A 13,289-nucleotide genomic window follows, 5' to 3' on the forward strand; every position below is an offset into this window, starting at 1 on the left:
AAATGCCAATTTTTAACCAGCCAGGAATTTCTGCACCAATTTTGCTTTAATGCTTTAATGCCCACACAGACTGACCCAATAATGATGACGCCTGATGCCTACAATTGTCTTCCTCGCTCTCACAACCATTTCCTACTTGGGCCTCCAAGTCTCTAAGCCAGCAGGAAGGCCTTTCAATTCCCAAATCTTCAGAAGATCAGTATTCATTGCAAAGTTTACATCAGAATATGGTGGACAAGGCTTCAGGCCAGCCTGCTCCCTAGCTCTCTCCCCAGAGATGGAGCAGAGAAATATAACTCCCAAGGGTGGCCCTCATCTGACGATGGCAGCAAGATGCAAACGGGCACTGGGCCAGCCACAGAACCTAGGGTCTGGAGTGAATGGGCATGCATCCTGATGTACAGTTAGAGTAACGAAACAGTGTATTTGCATAGAGTGGGTTATGGAGGGTAAGCAATTTTTAACTAAGAGATGTGAATCAGAAGTCTGTGCTACCCTCAGCAGGCCCATAACAGAAAGCAAAGTCTAGTTTACCTGGTTACACAGAATGAACCCACCTGTGGGTTCAAGTAAAATTCCCTTGCTTTTATTTATTCAGGGCTAGAACGAAGTGACTTAAACCTTATAAGCAGGAGCCTAAGGTCCTTTTTCAAACTGGAGTGTGGAATAGGACACAAAAGCTCACACTGAAAGGGCCCAACCCCAAATGGAACAGTCGACTCCAGGGCCGAAGTCCCAAGTCAGGGAAACCTCCCTGTCCTCAGATGCCAAGGATTTCTTGGTTTGATTGTACATGCTCAGAGCAGAGGACTTGTTTCAGCCCAAGGAGGAAGTTTGGATGAAGCTTTGCTGTGTTACGGTGCTTCCTACTAGGCTTAAGGTAATGAGGCAGTGCTTCCAGGCATGGGATTCATATTTTGGTTTAGGGCTCTTCCAAGTCAGGTACAACCAGGCTGGGTGGTGGCCTCAGCATTTAGAGGAGCCGACCTGCATCATAGCTGGAGGGAGAAAGAGGAGGGATGGAAGGAAGGCGGTGCCAGCTGACCAAGAGCACTGACCTAGTTAGTATGACTGGTCTTCCTACAGTGACCTTAATAGGTTAACTTCTTTTTTTGTTTTGAACTAAAGAAATATTAACATCTGTATTTCTACTAACATCTGTATTTCTGCCACCCAGAACTGACCATTAACATTTAGCCAGATGTCTTTTTAGACTTTTAAAAAAACAATTACAATTTTATAGTTTATTTTTCTCCATCCCCAGGTCTCTTCACCTCTTCCACACCCCATCAAAAACATTGACACCAACCAATATCACACACTTTTTATCCTTCTAGTTCATTTAAGTGTGTCCATAGCTATACCGAGCCCTGTAATATTGCTGTTCTCTAAAATACCCTAAATAGTATACTGTACAAATATCATCACACTTGGTTTTTCATTCAGCACATTTAACATCTATCTAGTTGATATACAGATCCAATAAATTCATGTGAACTACTACACCAGCCCACTGCACAGCTAGATGCTTTATTTATGTATTCCCTTACTGGTTCGCCATTTCCACCCCCACCCCCGCCCACCTCCATTATGCCAATTTTCCTCAGCTTTCAATACTGCAACTTTCCTAGTATATGTCTCATTGTGCAGGTGTGAGCTTCTATATACCTAGAAATAAAATTCCTGGGCCACAGGGTATGCTTATTTTCTACTTTACTAAATATTGCTGAATTGCTCTCCAAAGTGGTTATATCCATTTACAATAAGCAGTATGTCAGCTCTTGCCTTACCACCCCTTCGCCAACATTTGATACCATCTGATGGGTAACTTTTGTGAGTCTGCTTTCTAAAATAATAACAAAAGAGGGATATTAGATATCAAGTCTTTACCTCCCTACATTTTACCTAGATCAAAACTCCAGGGCTTCTCCAAAATGTGCACGGTTTTGTCTCATACCAAACCAACTCAGCTGACTCACACCTGAGACAGGAGAGACACCTGCTGTCTAAAGTGAAAGAAATATTATCTCTCTATAGGTTGATTAAAGATGTTTAGAAGGGATGGGGCTACTTTCAGAAAAATTTTTGGACTGTATCAGCTAACCTGCCTCATACACAGAAATGCTATGACCAGCAACCTCCCTGCCTTATCACAGTGGGGTCCTGGCATCTCCCCAGCACAGCCCCTGCCTGACTTCCAAACACAGCTTGCTGACATCAGGAAAGAGGCTTAAAGCGCCAGAGGAGCTTTGCCTGTGGTCAGAAGCGGGGGAGGTTCGTCTCAGAGGCCACCAGAGGTACTGCAGTCTCGCTCTCCTACGTGCAGACTGGCACGAACCACTGCAGGGGAGGAGCAGCACTGCTCAGTGGCCCCGCCCAGGCTGCACTACACCACCTACCGCCCCCTTTGGCTCACCTTTCCCCAAAAAGCTTCTTTGACAAAGTACTGAAGAAGCAGACTATTCATTTATTTAGTCTAAGGCTGCCTCTCAGAGAATGGATGGTGGCATTAAGAATGGTCTTCATTTAACTCTATCCCAATCTGTACCAGAATGTGATGCTTAAAGTGATGGCTCAAGGTACTATAAGACCTTTTACCAAATAAATCACTTATACATCTCATAAGATTGCAAGAAAACTCTGCTCACATTCTGTGGTGTGCCAGTTAACTGAGATTTCATCTTGTGGATCCTCAAAATGATTCAGAAATAACAATAATGTCAAATGAGTCACTTTCCCCACCTTGATCTCAGCCTTAGCTCTGGGTCAGAATAACACCTCCTGGCATGTCTTCATAAAAGCTGAAGCAAAATAGATTAAAACTCATGTAGTATGAGTTTTTAATGTAAGAGTGGCATTTTTTCTACCTTCCCACTCACAATCATTTCCTCATTTCTTCCATTGCCTCATCATTAAGAAATAAACAGCTTTAAAAAATGAAATGGTTTTTCCTATGACTCCACATTGATGTCCCAACATTCAAGGCACAGAAATAACTCCCATAGGTGCTAGCTGTTTGGAGTCACAGCTACCAAATCTGCCAAATCACTGAGGGTACATTTCTTAAAGACCTACTAATGCTCTTGGTTAAACTGTAAATTCAACACTAAATTTACTTCTAATGCAGTGATTAAAATGAGAGCAGCTGTAGTAGACAGGAAGATTCTAATGTCCATATCTTCTGGCTCAAATCCAGTAATTCAGAAATGAGTTCAAGGACATTCTTTCAGGCCTTCTTCATATCTACTACAGCCCTTATCTCAAGAGGTGGCCACACCCACCACAGAAGGCTCTGGAATGCAGGTGCACAGACTGGGTATAGGTCTCTGCTGCACTGCACTTCTGCTCTTAGAGGGCAGTGCTGAGCCTGGGGACCTGGACCAACCACTTTTCACTTAGCTGAGATATTTTTAACTAGGGGAAATGCATGTTTCATTGTTTGACTCACTGAAAGGGGAGAGGGGACTTTTTAAACCTGCAAAGATCATAACATAGTTTCCCACTCACCCAACGAAGAGAATTCTCTCAAAAGCAGTTAAGTTGAAAGGTTGAGTCATCTTCCCCACAGAGCCTCCCCACCCCCACCCCCAAAGATGCTGATAGTAACATACCCAGCCCTTCTGAACAGCCCCACTGTATTCCCAGCAGCATCCTTGAATAACCAGAGGACAAATTATTTGCTAACAATGCTACAGAGTGGGAGTCCTGACCTAGGCCCTCCTATTACCCTAGGGAGTGGCCCCACCTCCAGTACAGCCAGGAGGGGGCTACTGCCATCCTTATCTCACACTTACCAGCTGGCTGAGCAAATCCTAGAATCTAGGCAAGTTGGGAGTAAAAGGTAAAGATTTCAGTCTTGGGGTTGCAAGTTTGTTTCTTTTCTTATAGCCAAACACTAAAGACTGAAATCCCCCACCCCCTTGCCTTTTTGTCAAGAGGTCCTTATTCTCAGGGGACCGAAAAACCCATTGCAAATGGAGAGTTTCAAAGTAACGCTATTAGCTACTTTGTAAACACTGTACCAGGATCCCTGAGGAGATATCTGGCATTTAGAGACTCCCAAGGATAACTATGAACTGTGTATGGGGATGGCATAAAGAGCCTTCGTGCCCCATTATGTATTAATTTGTTCAGTGACTAAAAGTATACATTTGGAGGCATTTCTGAGATCTCACCATAGATTAAACACTGCACTGACTATTCAACGTGGTGTGTGTGTGTGTGTGTGTCTAAAAACCAGTCTTTCCAACAATCAGGAGAAAAACATTACTCCAGGTTCCTACAGGGAAAACTGAGGTCCTGAGGCCGAATTCCTTTCATTATTCTTATCAGTATGTTAATGAGTCAAACCTAATCTTAAAAGCCTGCTGACAACTTCCCAATGCCTCTACCCATCAGGCTCTCTGGTACTGGAGAGGAGCAATATCCTGTTTTGAAGACATGCATTAGAAGTTTTTCCATGACCTTGCCTTTAAATAACCTTCAGACCATAAGGTGCTTTCCTACTTATTCAAACTCAGCGTGATGCCAGCTCGTGAGGCCTCCTGGCACCCGCCACCCGCTTCCCCGAGCAGGAAGGGCGTACCTCCCTCACCACACAACCAGTGTGAGTTCTCTAGTAAGAATGTGAACACTGTGGACTATGGCCGGTCTAGTCATCCCGGTCTCCATCCCTTTCCCCCAAACAACTCCTAGCAGTTTTTATTGAGTGAACGCGGTCCGTGGTGCCCCAGCCCACGACTACTCCATCCCACCCCGGGGCCTCAGAATTCGGGAGCATCTGTTAATTAAGCAACGGGAAGCAGAGGCGTGGCCTCCGCGCCGCCTGCGCGGCAGATCGCGTTGCAGGTGAGGCCGGGCGGAAACCCGCCGCAGGCCGGTCGCAGGCCAGTCGCAGGCCAGTCGCAGGCCAGTCGCGCCGCGGGGCGGGTCCCCAACGCCGGCCGCTACGTGCAGCCCCACCGCGGCTGGATGGAGCCCGGCGACGCTCTCGCGGGCGGTCGCAGCGCCGCGGCCACCCCCATCGAATCCGGGGCGTCCCAGGAGCATCCACCCTTTCCTCCCCGGAGGCGGGGAAGGTCACGGGTTACATAACCCGGGCCACCGCTGCATCGCGGCTGCACCCGGCCAAACCTGCCCACCGGGGGCCACGCGCCCGGGGATCCAGGAGAGACGGATGCGTGATGGAGAAGGGGCTGGACAGAGCTGGGCGATGGGCGATGGGGGCGGGGAGTAGACGGACGTGACCAGAACGGAGTGGGAGGGGCGAGGACCGCCCGGCGCGGAGGACAAGGATGCGGAGGAGCAGACGTGACCGGAATGGAGGGGAGGGGCGAGAAGCGGAGCATGAATGGGGCAGGGGTGGGTGTGCAGAGGGCACGAGGACGTGAGTGGGGAGGAACGGGTGGGAGGGGGAGCTAGAGGACTTTCATGGAGAGGTTACAAGGAAAGCATCAGAATGAGGGGGTAACGGGCAGGTTGAAGATGAGGAGGCGAAAGGCATCGTATTAAGGGGGAAGGGGAGGAGGCGAGCAAGGGAGCGGGAAGGGGAGAAAGGGAGAGGGGAGCAGATTAGGAGGGAAAGTGGGTAGCGAGGATGGGGCCAGATTGAGAGTAGGGATTGAGGCAGGAAAGGGGCTGGCTGACGCATCTGACTTTGGAAGAAACGGGAGCTGGGGGCTTTGAAGAACAGGCCCTGGGTGCGAGCAGCTTCTCTCCCCCAGCCCCACCAGGTCCAAGATGCCCAGGATCCAACACCGCCGTGGAATGGGTGCCAGGAATCCGCACGAGCCGGGCCGACGGGGTCCAGGTGGGCATGCATGGCGCTACCTCGGCCCCCGCTCACCTCTGGCGTGGTCCGGCTGGGGCTGCAGCTGGGAGGTCTCGAGTCTCCGGAGGCGTCACTCCTGTGCGGACTCGGCTGTCTCTGCCTCAAGGTTATCCCGACAGTAGGGCCGCCGCAATCCCTCCGCCGCCCCGCCCCCGACCCAATCCTGGCTTCCCGCTCGCCCGGCCCGCCCTTCTGCGTGCTCACGGGGAGCAGTCATTCAGAAGGAAGTGCCGCGAGGCCGGAACGGGCCTGCAGGTTGCCCTTTTGGGGAGGACTATATTCTGTGGCGGAAGGACACTGTACATTGACTCACGGTGACGCTCGGTGGAGGCCAATGAGGAAGCGAAGAGGCGGCAGGATCCGCCCTCGGAGCCCCGCAGACCTCCTCCTCCCCCCCAGACCCTCGGGCGCCTTGGCCACCTGTTGCGGCCAATTAGCACGTTGAGGAGGGCTCCTCTCCTGACCCTCCGTCCAGGCCACCCTGATGCCCTGGCCTATTGGGGCGGTACCCAGATATAGGGGTCCCCGGCAGCATTCCCTCAGCGCCGCCCCACCCCTCCAGATGCCCATCCTAACGCACACCTCGGAGACTGAGCTGAAAAGGAGGTTGGGGAGCCTGAGATGGGATCAGAAGGTGGGGAGAGATGGAGATCGTGGGCTGGTTGGAGGTTGGGCCCTCCTTTGGGGCGCTCGGACTCGGGAGTGGGGGAAGGGAGAACTGGGGAGGGCGCAATGTACTTGGAGCGCGAGCGCAAGGCCCTTCTGTTCTTAGGGTCAGGAAGCACAAATTGGGGCCATGTGAATACAGTACTTTAGTAGGGCTGAAATCCCTGAGAGTAGAAATCCTATAGAAGGTATTAATATTAGTGCAGAACTGACCATCAGGAAATACTAAGTCAGAATATGAGAGTCAATGATCTTTGCTGGAGTCAGCACTTCTGTTTTCAACCTTGTATATTTATATCAATATTGTTGTTTTTCTTACATTTTCTCCAAGGCATTTTCCAGTTTCTCAGTAATTGGCTATCAACCAGTGATAACAGAAGTTGTATCAGGAAACAAATGTAAACCCTTGCCTTTATTCAGCGAAGTTTTGAGAGCAGATACAATGTTGCTTCATTAAAAATCGTTAAGACTCTTCTTTTAGGTTCTTTGCTTTTCCTGGAAAATTAGACCAATGGATGTGACCTGCTCAGGCAGACACTGCTTGCAGCTGAATCACAGGCCTTCATTCTGCTTTCCTTTAGCTCAGATAAGCTGGGAGGAAAAAGTGAGCCCAAAAGTAAATTTCTGTTTGAGATAAAATCTTTTAATTTCTTCTGTGAGCCTATTTGGGTCCTTAGTTGAAGACAGGACGTAAATGCTTGTTTATTGAAGTGGTGAGAGCACATGAAGTTGTTGAAAGAAAAAAAGGCCATGCCCTACCAGGAGAATCCTATTCTTCCCTATTCAGAGAGAGAGGAATGGCGTAAGTGGCCCTCTTTGGCTCCTTAGATAAGTACAGTGGTGGACAACTCTGGAGGTATGGGGGATAGTGATCTGGTCAATGTTGTACTATGTTGCATTTTAAAGTTCTAAATCTAGATATACGATGGAACCTTGGTTCTTGAACATAACTTGTTCTGGAAGGCTGTTCAAGAAGTGATTTGTTTGAAAACCAAATCATTTTTTTCCCATCAGAAATAATGCAAGTTGAATTAATCCTTTCCAGACCCACAAATGATTCCGTTTTAACCTTTCTTATATACTGTTTAATCTATAAATAAACACTTCTTTTCTTAAATTTATCAAACCTCCCCCTACTAGCCTTAAACAAAGTTCTTTCAGCACACATTCCAGGGGTGTCTTTCAGCATGCAACATCTTTGCTTGCTCATATATCACTGCCTCCGAAATGCTGTCAGTCTGCTTTTGGATAAAAATGTTTTTCCAGCCCTAGCTGGTTTGGCTCAGTGGATAGAGCGTTGGACTGGGAACTGAAGGACCCCAGGTTCGATTTGGGTCAGGGGTGCATGCCCGAGTGGGGGGCTCAATCCCCAGTTGGGGGCCTGGAGGAGGCAGCCAATCAATGATTCTCTCTCATCATTGATATTTCTCTCTCTCCCTCTCCCTCTCTGAAATCAATAAAAATATATTTTTTAAATGTTTTTCCAAATCTATAAGTTTTTCTAACTCTTCAATTGTATATGGTCATTGTTTCTTTCACACCCTTAGCAACATTAGCACTCTTGATGGCCTCCTTACATTTTAAAATTGTGCTAGCAACAAAATTTCGCCAGCAACAAAAGCATTCTCTCCTTGTTGCCAGACAGATGCTGTCATGCTGAGGTATCAGCAAGAAAAGGTTGTCAGGTCGAAAACCAAAACCGAAGTTTGGTTCAACAACCGAGACATTTTTTCTGTGAACAACTTGGTCGAGATAAAAGATGTTTGAGAACTGAGGTTTGACTGTATTTCCAAGATTGAAATGCACATTTATTAAACTAGAGAGTTGATTGCAAACTGTTGGTTACAGATGTTGATTATCCAATAGTTATAAAAATGCTGTCCATGAAACTCTGGCAGAGACAAATGCAGCATATCCTTGCTCACATTAGATGCATAGTGAAAATTTGTCACATCGAGTTTAAGTTGTCATTTTGCTGAAAAGTCGCATAGTATAGAAGAAAGCTTGTGTTTCATCATTATATCTTAGTTACAATTCCATTCACTAGCCCTGTGACTATTCCTGGAATTTAATGTGTAAGAGTCCAGTTCCTTAAAAGTAAATTGAACAATGGACAGAGACAGTAGGGGATGAGGACATGTGCTGGGGGTTGGGAGTGGCCAGGGAGAGGTCAATGGGCGGAAAAGGAGACTCATGTAATACTTTAAACCAGCGGTTGCTGACCTTTTGGACCTCACAAACCACCAGTGGTCTGCAGACCACCAGTTGGTGACCACTGCTTTAAACAATAAAGAATTTAAATTAAAAAAAAGGAAAGAAAAATTTTTTAAAAAGTAAACTGAAGACAATTCCTGCTTCATAGGATGGGGTTTGATCAGATGATGTCAGCACAAGGCCCAATAGGCATCCTCTTTCTTTGGGAATTGACTTGTTCGGGAGGGTTGTTCTTGTGACTAGTGCCAGGACATCTTTCTGAATCTAATAACTCAGTTTGCTTTTCTATTGGCCATCCTCCTGAATCTTCACTTCTATCAACCCAGCAACAAGTAATCCCAGGACTACAGGAAACTGGAAAGCTGAGGAAGAACAGACTCTCCTGGAGGCCAGGCCCCTCTCCCTAGAGCCAGTCCTTCCACTGTGCTCCCTGACCTAGCAGGATGGGAGGGGTAGCCGCTAGATTCACTGGTCTGGGGTGTGAATGAGATATAGATTGCTGTTACCTGTTTGGATTCTAGGCCACAGAACCACATAATCTGGAGTTTAATGGCTTAACTCTCAAAGGCCATTTGGAGTTACTGGTAGGGTAGGTATGTCAGCAAACGATACTAGATCCAACCTTGGAGCCCAAAGATGAGCTTTGGCCCTAGTTATAGGCTTTACCATTATGTGACCTGTTGGCCTCTACCTGAAACAGCAATATTATTTCTCTCTCAGGACAATACAGATTTCCAGAGCAGCCTATAGGCCCTGAATGTCAGGTTTAAAGCAGAAGTATTTTAACTTTGGACTTTATATGCCCTTTCCAGAGCCAGACCAAGTAGACATTTACATTTATTCAATGTCTTCCTTTAGACTCCCAAGATCTCTTCAGGCCCACCAGGGTAGCACAAAATCTTAATTCCAGAGTTCCCTCCAGAAAATCCTAGATGGAAGAGAAAATTGGCCTTTTGGAGTTAAGGATAAAGGGAAAACAGGTTGTCTGGGAAAGAGGTTTCATGGAGGAAGAGATGGAGGGTTGGTCAGGACAGAGATGGGTATAGGAAGGCCATTCCAGGGGAAAGAAACAGTAAAGAACGTGTTCTGAATGCAACCATATATCTGGTGCCCCCTTGAAGAAATGCCCCATCAGCACTTAGAAGCAAGAGGGAAGAAGCAGAAATACTGCTTCAGCCAACATGACCCTGTCAGCTGAAGTAACCACCAGCAATCTTTTTCTAGTCCAGGACTGCTAGGGCTCACAGGACAAGCCTCCTTAGGGCAGGTTAACCTGTCCACCAAACCACTCCCTTGGAGGCCCTTTTCCCTACAAGTGTAGCCAGAACTCAGGCTCCCTAAGATGCGAATGTAAGCAGATCCCATCTCCCAAAAGTAATCAAGATTTGGAGGACTGACCAAGAAAGGTATCAGTGAACAATGGATCAAGTGTCCCCTTCCCCAGGAAGTCCTGTTGCAAATCAACCAGTCTGCCTTTTCCTTGGCACCTTGCTTCTGTTAGGGGCAAAGATAGAATACTGGGAACTAGCTATAGTTATGGGAAATATTAATCATGCTCTGTTAACCATGATTGCCTTGTGTTGGTTAAAGAAGGGACATTCTGGAGGACAACCAAGATGGCGGCATAGGTAAACACCTGAACTTGCTGCCGCGTACAACCACATTAAAACTACAACTAAAAGACAAAATGAATAGCATCCAGAACCATGGGAAGGCTGGCTGAGTGGAAATTCTACCACTAGAAGGAAAGAGAAAAGCACATTGAGTCCGGTAGGAGGTGCAGAGGTGTGGAACTGTGGAGGTACAGAGGTGTGCACGAAAGGGGCTGGCAGCTGGGTACGCTGTTGTCTATTTCAACTGAGAGGGAGATACAAGCTCCCAACTGCTCTGAAATCCAGTTCTGGGTGAGAATCTGGGGACCCAGACACATACAGAGAGAAACTGTACTGTCTTGCATCGGGCCTGAATGTGAGGGCGGCTTTCTCGCAGAGGTGCTTGCAGCGTTCATTGTTCCTGCATGGGGCTGAGGGACATAGAGACCCAGGGACCTATTGGGGGAGGGCCAATGGCAACAATTGCTGTTTGTACCGCCTGTGACTCCCTGAGACCACGCCCCACCCAATTTACAACCCCACCCAAGCTGTGGGCAGAGGCTTTTGCATACTAATGGCCTGGCCTTTCTCCGCCTAAAAACCTGTCAAACTGCAGCTGGGTCAGAGAAACCCAGAGCTTCCAAAAGGCCTAAGGCTCATCAGCAGCCTGCATTACTTCACAGCTGTGCCTCATCTGGGCACCTCCAAACCCCAAACAAAGAGGAGGAATCTGCAGATCTCTCTGTAGCTCCTGCTGGGTAGCCTCAGGCAGTGGGTGACTTTGCACCCCCTAGGACAGTGATGGTGAACCTTTTGAGCTCGGCGTGTCAGCATTTTGAAAAACCCTAACTTAACTCTGGTGCCGTGTCACATATAGAAATTTTTTGATATTTGCAACCATAGTAAAACAAAGACTTATATTTTTGATATTTATTTTATATATTTAAATGCCATTTAACAAAGAAAAATCAACCAAAAAAATGAGTTCGTGTGTCACCTCTGACACGTGTGACATAGGTTTGCCATCACTGCGCTAGGAGATCCAAGAGCCAGTCTACCCAGTGGTCAGAGTGAGACCATCCAGATTACAACTCTTCACATCCATAAGAGACACACTCAGGGGGCAGACTCAGTGAGCGCCAAAGCCCCACTGAAGCAAGTCCTGCCCCATAAGGGTGTCTCCAGCACAGAAGTTCTCCCATTGCAGACACAACTGGTCCTCGCAGCCAATTGACCTGGAGGTCAATTTCTATCAGTGATACCAACAACAATCAAGGCTTAACAACAAGACTGTGCACACAGCCCACAAAGGGGTGCACCAAGAGTGTCCACCTCAGGTAATTAGGGAGGCTGAGCCACTGGGCCCTATAGGACATCTAGCACACAAAGCCACTCTATCAACACAGGGAAGCAGCCAAAATTCAGAGACAAAGAAACAGGTCACAAATGAAAGAAATGGAGGAAAGCAAACTACTGGATATAGAGTTCAAAACCATGGTTATAAGGTGACTCAAGAATCTCCTAGAAACCTCTGAGAAATATAGTGAGACTCTCAAGGATATGAAAAAGGACCAATTAGAAATTAAGCATACACTGACTGAAATAAAGAATAATATACAGAGATTCAACAGCAGACTAGAGGATCCCAAGAATCAAGTCAAAGATTTGAAATACGAAGAAGCAAAAAACACCCAACTGGAAAAAAAGAATCCAAAAATATGAAGATAGTGCAAGGAGCCTCTAGGACAACTTCAAGCGTACCAACATCCGAATTATAGGGGTGCCAGAAGAAGAGAGAGAGCAAGATATTGAAAACCTATTTGAAGAAATAATGACAGAAAACTTCCCCTACCTAGTGAAAGAAATAGACTTACAAGTCCAAGAAACACAGAGAACCCCAAACAAAAGGAATCCAAAGAGGACCACACCAAGACACATCATAATTAAAATGCCAAGGGCAAAAAACAAAGAAATATTAAAAGCAGCAAGAGAAAAACAGTTAGTTACCTACAAGGGAGTACCCATACAACTGTCAGCTTATTTCTCAACAGAAACTATGCAGGCCAGAAGGGAGTGGCAAGAAATATTCAAAGTGATGAATAGCAAGAACCTACAACCAAGATTACTGTACCCAGCAAAGCTATAATTTAGAATTGAAGGTCAGATAAAGAGCTTCACAGATAAGAACAAGCTAAAGGAGTTCATCACCGCCAAACCAGTATTATATGAAATGCTGAAAGGTATTCTTTAAGAAGAGGAGGAAGAAGAAAAAGGTAAAGATAAAAATTATGAACAACAAAGTGACAACAAACACATATCTATCAACAAGTGAATCTAAAAATCAAGTGAATAAAAAAAATCTGATGAACAGAATAAACTGGTGAATAGAATAGAATCAGGGGCATAGAAAGGGAGTGGACTGACAATTCTCGGGGAGAAGAGTGTGGGGGGTGCGGGAAGAGTCTGGCCAAAAATCATACACCTATGGACGAGGACAGTGCTGGGGGGGGGGGGGGGCGGGCGGTAAGGGCAGAGGGGAGGTGGGAACTGGGTGGAGGGGAGCTATGGGGGGAAAAAGAGGAACAACTGCAATAATCTGAACAATAAAGATTTATTTAAAAATAAATAAATAAATAAATAAATAAATAAATAAATAAATAAATAAAATAAATAAAGAAGGGACATTCTGACCTGGCTGGGAGTTGTATGCCCTTAGGACCTGGGAGTCAACCTTGGAACCATTCTTATTCAGGAACTGCCTGTTATCATGGAAAGATTAACAACCTTGTTGCCCAAACAATGGAGTCCCACCCCAGCCTCCTACTTCCCCATGTAATCTTTGTCCTATGCTATATAAGCAGCTGGCCTATGGAGGGCTGCAGAGCAGATTTTTGTGGATGACCTGCTGCTCTCCCATACTGCTGGAGTATTGGAATAAACAGTCACATATGATTCAACCCTGTCTCTGCTTAATTGGCTCAAGTAGT

The 13,289-nt window shown here is 46.6% G+C and overlaps 1 protein-coding gene and 1 long non-coding RNA gene across 2 annotated transcripts in view; one reads left to right on the plus strand and one right to left on the minus strand.

Moving 5' to 3' along the window:
* Positions 1-5,964, minus strand: part of PKM (pyruvate kinase M1/2) — a 29,309-nt gene extending 23,345 nt beyond the window's left edge. Inside the window, 1 exon segment of the mRNA XM_014455005.2 lies at positions 5,846-5,964. The gene's annotated coding sequence lies outside the window, so the exon portion shown is untranslated.
* Positions 4,892-7,617, plus strand: LOC106696993. Its single transcript, XR_002828985.1, has 2 exons — positions 4,892-5,361; positions 5,724-7,617. It is a non-coding gene; the product is annotated as an uncharacterized LOC106696993 (long non-coding RNA).
* Positions 7,618-13,289: the final 5,672 nt, after the last annotated feature.

The sequence above is a fragment of the Myotis lucifugus genome, unplaced genomic scaffold (assembly GCF_000147115.1).
Source record: "Myotis lucifugus unplaced genomic scaffold, Myoluc2.0 scaffold_41, whole genome shotgun sequence".
Classification (NCBI taxonomy): Eukaryota; Metazoa; Chordata; class Mammalia; order Chiroptera; family Vespertilionidae; genus Myotis; species Myotis lucifugus.